The 7,500-nt window shown below is 54.8% G+C and overlaps 3 non-coding genes across 3 annotated transcripts in view; all 3 read left to right on the top strand.

Moving 5' to 3' along the window:
* The first annotated feature begins 3,523 nt into the window (after window positions 1-3,523).
* On the top strand, window positions 3,524-5,416 carry LOC126322494 (small subunit ribosomal RNA). The gene has a single exon (XR_007559053.1). It is a non-coding gene; the product is annotated as a small subunit ribosomal RNA (ribosomal RNA).
* A 368-nt stretch (window positions 5,417-5,784) lies between these two features.
* Window positions 5,785-5,939, top strand: LOC126322505 (5.8S ribosomal RNA). Its single transcript, XR_007559063.1, has one exon. It is a non-coding gene; the product is annotated as a 5.8S ribosomal RNA (ribosomal RNA).
* Window positions 5,940-6,127: 188 nt separating this feature from the next.
* Window positions 6,128-7,500, top strand: part of LOC126322507 (large subunit ribosomal RNA) — a 4,222-nt gene continuing 2,849 nt past the window's right edge. The window contains exon 1 of the ribosomal RNA XR_007559065.1: window positions 6,128-7,500. This exon is cut by the window's right edge and continues 2,849 nt beyond it. This is a non-coding gene — a ribosomal RNA (large subunit ribosomal RNA).

The raw sequence follows: 7,500 nt of genomic DNA, 5'->3' as shown, positions 1-7,500 counted from the left end.
GGGCACAGTCGATACTCGCCGTGTGGTGGAAGGTAAACATTATGCGGTACATCAGTACTTTCCTAATAGTTCGGTCGTCTCACGGCACTGCTTAGTAAATGATGCAAGGCCACATATAGATGATTTATGCGAATGTCCCTATACGTGCTGTAAGACTGGGCACACAACGTGAATCGCACGTCAGCCAGACACTCGAACATGCACTACTCTCGGCCTGCAACGGAGACACACAATACGTAAACATCTGGAATGCGACAATGTCGAGTGCACCCTCTCTGCCACATTGCACCGTCGACACTATGATAACCAGACCAGTAGGTCCACCTATAAAAGCACAATACCACACTCCTCCGACAACTACCATTGCTCAGATAAACCAACACCACCAACACACATCCTACACAGAGGGGCACCAAATATCACCACCCGCCCTCGTGTTATACCACATGAAAAATTGCAGAAGTGAGAGACACAGACCCGCCAGCCTCTTGCTACAAGCATCGAACCGACGTGACGTATCTGACGGTGACTCAGGCATCCGCGTACTGCCACCACTATCCACCCCCCCCCCTCTCTGCCCCCTTCCCACACAATACCAAATTTAACCAACTTTATCGCTTAACCTAACTGTGGTTTTACCAGATTATCGCTTAACCTAACTGTGGCTGTACCAGATTATCGCTTAACCTAACTGTGGCTGTACCAGATTATCGCTTAACCTAACTGTGGCTGTACCAGATTATCGCTTAACCTAACTGTGGCTGTACCAGATTATCGCTTAACCTAACTGTGGCTGTACCAGATTATCGCTTAACCTAACTGTGGCTGTACCAGATTATCGCTTAACCTAACTGTGGCTGTACCAGATTATCGCTTAACCTAACTGTGGTTGTACCAGATTATCCCTTAACCTAACTCAATTTGTCCCTTAACCTAACTCAATTTGTCCCTTAACCTAACTCAATTTGTCCCTTAACCTAACTCAATTTGTCCCTTAACCTAACTCAATTTGTCCCTTAACCTAACTCAATTTGTCCCTTAACCTAACTCAATTTGTCCCTTAACCTAACTCAATTTGTCCCTTAACCTAACTCAATTTGTCCCTTAACCTAACTCAATTTGTCCCTTAACCTAACTCAATTTGTCCCTTAACCTAACCCACGTTGTCCCTTAACCTAACTCAATTTGTCCCTTAACCTAACTCAATTTGTCCCTTAACCTAACTCAATTTGTCCCTTAACCTAACTCAATTTGTCCCTTAACCTAACTCAATTTGTCCCTTAACCTAACTCAATTTGTCCCTTAACCTAACCCACGTTGTCCCTTAACCTAACCCACGTTGTCCCTTAACCTAACCCACGTTGTCCCTTAACCTAACCCACGTTGTCCCTTAACCTAACCCACGTTGTCCCTTAACCTAACCCACGTTGTCCCTTAACCTAACCCACGTTGTCCCTTAACCTAACCCACGTTGTCCCTTAACCTAACCCACGTTGTCCCTTAACCTAACCCACGTTGTCCCTTAACCTAACCCACGTTGTCCCTTAACCTAACCCACGTTGTCCCTTAACCTAACCCACGTTGTCCCTTAACCTAACCCACGTTGTCCCTTAACCTAACCCACGTTGTCCCTTAACCTAACCCACGTTGTCCCTTAACCTAACCCACGTTGTCCCTTAACCTAACCCACGTTGTCCCTTAACCTAACCCACGTTGTCCCTTTGCCTAACATAGTTCACTGCTCGGAATCTCTGGTGTCGTTGTTATCCTCATGTAGATGTCTTGCGAGTGTTGCTTACTTTCCACATATTCCCGCTATCCACTGTCAATTGTACTGCAATAGGACTATATCGCCCCCCCCCCCCTCTGCCCCTCTCTTTGTGTCTCCGTCCTCTCAAGCTGGTCGGTCTGGCGTTTGAGTGTTAAATGAGCCTCGCAGCTGTTCAGTTGCGTTCAGATGTCGACGCCCTCAGTGTACGTCGTGGTATGGTCTGTGTCCATTGTCCGCTGATGTCGTACGCGTAACCCACACGCTGTACCGATCATCGGTAGTTACGTACAGAGTGAAGTAGTGTGATACGTGTGACCGTACGCTGGCTGTGCCCAACGGTGTCGAATCTCAATTTCCATATGTTGTGCTCGATGCTACTTGTCTCGTCTCCCAATAACAGCTAGGTTGCACTGTGGTACGCCGTAGAGGCGTGTGGGAGGAACGTACGAACGCATTGTATGTCACCCTGGGTCGCTGGGGGTGGTGGTGCGGTGAGTCAGGTCAGGTCAGCGTGAGCCGTGTGATGTAGTGACGCGTGTATTCCGACTTTGTCGTATTGCCTCACACAAAGTGCTACCCTGGTGGACCGCGTTCCATATCTGGGACATGCCGCAGATGCCGGTTGACAGTGGATCGCGGAAGGGACATCGCATACGTGCGCGGGCCACCTTCCACGTGTTCTCTTCTGCACATGTCGCAGTGTGTATGTGGTCTGATGTAGCGTGTCGTGACACATGACATCCTGGCATGCAAGAATTGTTGAATTCGCAAATGTAGGTGGACATCTACGTTTACTGCCCAAGATACGCAAATGAACTGGAAATCCGTTGTTGAGCGGTTGTTCACGCTGGAGGTGAATCTGTGATGGCGACGATCGGTACAGCTATTAACCGGTTGTTTCAGCGGTACCCGCCACATCCACACACGTGACTAGGCCCATGTGGGTATGAAGCGATACGCGGCGGTGGCTTGGTGGGACTGTTCCCGGCCGGTGAAGGGGGGCCGCCCGGCGTGTTGGCCGCGCGCTGCGTGGGCGCACGCGCAACAGGCGGCTGGTGGGGGGCGCCGAGTGGCAGGAGCGCCAGCCGACGGGCTCGGCAGGCGGCGCAGCTACGCTGCGGCGCACCCTGCACGCGGCGCCTGGCGGCCAAAGTTGGTTCAGCCGAGCCCGGTGCGAAGCGCGGTGGACATCTGCAGTGTGCTGGTCTGATTGAGGACTGTGTGCGTTGAGGATGCGCCGCCGCCTGGCACTCGGCGCCGCGACGCCGTCTGCTGCTCGGTCGCCCCAGCGGTTCTCGCAGGTGGTTTGTATCGCAGTTGTGCGGACGTGTTGGCGCGTGCGCTGTGCTGGGAGAGTTCGCTTCTGCACCCAAGTGGGGCTTTGCCCTTGTGTGGCGCTGGCGTTGGAGCTGCCGGTCACCATAGGTGGCGCGTGTTGTCTCCCGCCGGCAATGCCACGACAGCACGCTCCCGGGCCTCTGTCGGCAGCGGCAAGCTCAGTTGGGAGCAAGGGTGTTCGCACTAAAACCGTCTACTCGCCTAACTCCGGGCGATTGCGCCTCTCTCGAAACCGACCAAGTACCTAGGACGGCGCTGCGCGCCGCCGGGACCTGAGAGGGTTTCGAGGTGTATCGTGCAGGGGAGCTCGGCCTCCTCCTGTTTGCAGAATAATTGAGCGGACGCTTGCGTGTTCGCGCGGGCCCCCGGGACACACTCCCGGGCGGCCGGCTGCTCAGCTCTAGTTGACGCAGCTCCCTGGTTGATCCTGCCAGTAGTCATATGCTTGTCTCAAAGATTAAGCCATGCATGTCTCAGTACAAGCCGCATTAAGGTGAAACCGCGAATGGCTCATTAAATCAGTTATGGTTCCTTAGATCGTACCCACGTTACTTGGATAACTGTGGTAATTCTAGAGCTAATACATGCAAACAGAGTCCCGACCAGAGATGGAAGGGACGCTTTTATTAGATCAAAACCAATCGGATTGGCTTGTCTGGTCCGTTTGCCTTGGTGACTCTGAATAACTTTGGGCTGATCGCACGGTCCTCGTACCGGCGACGCATCTTTCAAATGTCTGCCTTATCAACTGTCGATGGTAGGTTCTGCGCCTACCATGGTTGTAACGGGTAACGGGGAATCAGGGTTCGATTCCGGAGAGGGAGCCTGAGAAACGGCTACCACATCCAAGGAAGGCAGCAGGCGCGCAAATTACCCACTCCCGGCACGGGGAGGTAGTGACGAAAAATAACGATACGGGACTCATCCGAGGCCCCGTAATCGGAATGAGTACACTTTAAATCCTTTAACGAGTATCTATTGGAGGGCAAGTCTGGTGCCAGCAGCCGCGGTAATTCCAGCTCCAATAGCGTATATTAAAGTTGTTGCGGTTAAAAAGCTCGTAGTTGGATTTGTGTCCCACGCTGTTGGTTCACCGCCCGTCGGTGTTTAACTGGCATGTATCGTGGGACGTCCTGCCGGTGGGGCGAGCCGAAGGGGTGCTTTCGCGTCCCGAGGCGGACCCCGTTTAAATCCTACCAGGGTGCTCTTTGTTGAGTGTCTCGGTGGGCCGGCACGTTTACTTTGAACAAATTAGAGTGCTTAAAGCAGGCAAGCCCGCCTGAATACTGTGTGCATGGAATAATGGAATAGGACCTCGGTTCTATTTTGTTGGTTTTCGGAACCCGAGGTAATGATTAATAGGGACAGGCGGGGGCATTCGTATTGCGACGTTAGAGGTGAAATTCTTGGATCGTCGCAAGACGAACAGAAGCGAAAGCATTTGCCAAGTATGTTTTCATTAATCAAGAACGAAAGTTAGAGGTTCGAAGGCGATCAGATACCGCCCTAGTTCTAACCATAAACGATGCCAGCCAGCGATCCGCCGCAGTTCCTCCGATGACTCGGCGGGCAGCCTCCGGGAAACCAAAGCTTTTGGGTTCCGGGGGAAGTATGGTTGCAAAGCTGAAACTTAAAGGAATTGACGGAAGGGCACCACCAGGAGTGGAGCCTGCGGCTTAATTTGACTCAACACGGGAAACCTCACCAGGCCCGGACACCGGAAGGATTGACAGATTGATAGCTCTTTCTTGATTCGGTGGGTGGTGGTGCATGGCCGTTCTTAGTTGGTGGAGCGATTTGTCTGGTTAATTCCGATAACGAACGAGACTCTAGCCTGCTAACTAGTCGCGTGACATCCTTCGTGCTGTCAGCGATTACTTTTCTTCTTAGAGGGACAGGCGGCTTCTAGCCGCACGAGATTGAGCAATAACAGGTCTGTGATGCCCTTAGATGTTCTGGGCCGCACGCGCGCTACACTGAAGGAATCAGCGTGTCTTCCTAGGCCGAAAGGTCGGGGTAACCCGCTGAACCTCCTTCGTGCTAGGGATTGGGGCTTGCAATTGTTCCCCATGAACGAGGAATTCCCAGTAAGCGCGAGTCATAAGCTCGCGTTGATTACGTCCCTGCCCTTTGTACACACCGCCCGTCGCTACTACCGATTGAATGATTTAGTGAGGTCTTCGGACTGGTACGCGGCATCGACTCTGTCGTTGCCGATGCTACCGGAAAGATGACCAAACTTGATCATTTAGAGGAAGTAAAAGTCGTAACAAGGTTTCCGTAGGTGAACCTGCGGAAGGATCATTACCGACTAGACTGCATGTCTTTCGATGTGCGTGTCGTGTCGTGTCGCGCAACACGCTACCTGTACGGCAGTGGCCGTGCGCCGCGTGCGGAGCCACGCGTGCCTCTCAAAACTAGCGGAAGTGTTGTTGTTGTGTGGTACGAGCGCTGAAGCTCTGGAGCGGCTGGCCTGCGGTACCTGGCGCCTGGCGCCGGTTTTGAATGACGTTCGCCCGAGTGCCTGTCCGCTCCGGTGTGGAGCCGTACGACGCCCATCGGCTGTGAGGCCGTTGGACACAAAAAAAAATAGTGGAACAGGGGCCGTCAGACGCCTCAGTCCCGCAAATGCTACTGTCTTGAAAGAGACAGTGGGAGACTGAAAAGGAAAAGATCACCCAGGACGGTGGATCACTCGGCTCGTGGGTCGATGAAGAACGCAGCAAATTGCGCGTCGACATGTGAACTGCAGGACACATGAACATCGACGTTTCGAACGCACATTGCGGTCCATGGATTCCGTTCCCGGGCCACGTCTGGCTGAGGGTCGGCTACGTATACTGAAGCGCGCGGCGTTTGTCCCGCTTCGGAGACGTGGGAGTGTCGTGGTCGCCTGTGTGGCCGGCCGCGTCTCCTTAAACGTGCGATGCGCGCCCGTCGCCTGGCGGTTCGCATACCGGTACTTTCTCGGTAGCGTGCACAGCCGGCTGGCGGTGTGGCGTGCGACACCTCGTACAACGACCTCAGAGCAGGCGAGACTACCCGCTGAATTTAAGCATATTACTAAGCGGAGGAAAAGAAACTAACAAGGATTCCCCCAGTAGCGGCGAGCGAACAGGGAAGAGTCCAGCACCGAACCCCGCAGGCTGCCGCCTGTCGTGGCATGTGGTGTTTGGGAGGGTCCACTACCCCGACGCCTCGCGCCGAGCCCAAGTCCAACTTGAATGAGGCCACGGCCCGTAGAGGGTGCCAGGCCCGTAGCGGCCGGTGCGAGCGTCGGCGGGACCTCTCCTTCGAGTCGGGTTGCTTGAGAGTGCAGCTCCAAGTGGGTGGTAAACTCCATCTGAGACTAAATATGACCACGAGACCGATAGCGAACAAGTACCGTGAGGGAAAGTTGAAAAGAACTTTGAAGAGAGAGTTCAAAAGTACGTGAAACCGTTCTGAGGTAAACGTGAGAAGTCCGAAAGGTCGAACGGGTGAGATTCACGCCCATCCGGCCACTGGCCCCCGCCCTCGGCAGATGGGGCCGGCCGCCCGCGCGGAGCAATCCGCGGCGGGGTCGTGTCCGGTTGCCTTTCCACTCGCCGCGGGGTGGGGCCGTTCCGGTGTGCGGTGGGCCGCACTTCTCCCCTAGTAGGACGTCGCGACCCGCTGGGTGCCGGCCTACGGCCCGGGTGCGCAGCCTGTCCTTCCGCGGGCCTCGGTTCGCGTCTGTTGGGCAGAGCCCCGGTGTCCTGGCTGGCTGCTCGGCGGTATATCTGGAGGAGTCGATTCGCCCCTTTGGGCGCTCGGGCTCCCGGCAAGCGCGCGCGGTTCTTCCCGGATGACGGACCTACCTGGCCCGGCCCCGGACCCGCGCCGCTGTTGGCTCGGGATGCTCTCGGGCGGAATAATCGCTCCCGTCAGCGGCGCTTCAGCTTTGGACAATTTCACGACCCGTCTTGAAACACGGACCAAGGAGTCTAACATGTGCGCGAGTCATTGGGCTGTACGAAACCTAAAGGCGTAATGAAAGTGAAGGTCTCGCCTTGCGCGGGCCGAGGGAGGATGGGGCTTCCCCGCCCTTCACGGGGCGGCGGCCTCCGCACTCCCGGGGCGTCTCGTCCTCATTGCGAGGTGAGGCGCACCTAGAGCGTACACGTTGGGACCCGAAAGATGGTGAACTATGCCTGGCCAGGACGAAGTCAGGGGAAACCCTGATGGAGGTCCGTAGCGATTCTGACGTGCAAATCGATCGTCGGAGCTGGGTATAGGGGCGAAAGACTAATCGAACCATCTAGTAGCTGGTTCCCTCCGAAGTTTCCCTCAGGATAGCTGGTGCTCGTACGAGTCTCATCCGGTAAAGCGAATGATTAGAGGCCTTGGGGCCGAAACGACCTCAACCTATT

Source organism: Schistocerca gregaria, unplaced genomic scaffold, assembly GCF_023897955.1.
Source record: "Schistocerca gregaria isolate iqSchGreg1 unplaced genomic scaffold, iqSchGreg1.2 ptg000817l, whole genome shotgun sequence".
NCBI classification, from domain to species: Eukaryota; Metazoa; Arthropoda; class Insecta; order Orthoptera; family Acrididae; genus Schistocerca; species Schistocerca gregaria.
The sequence above is the reverse complement of the archived record's forward strand: the minus strand, read 5'-3'. Positions and strand labels throughout refer to the sequence as shown.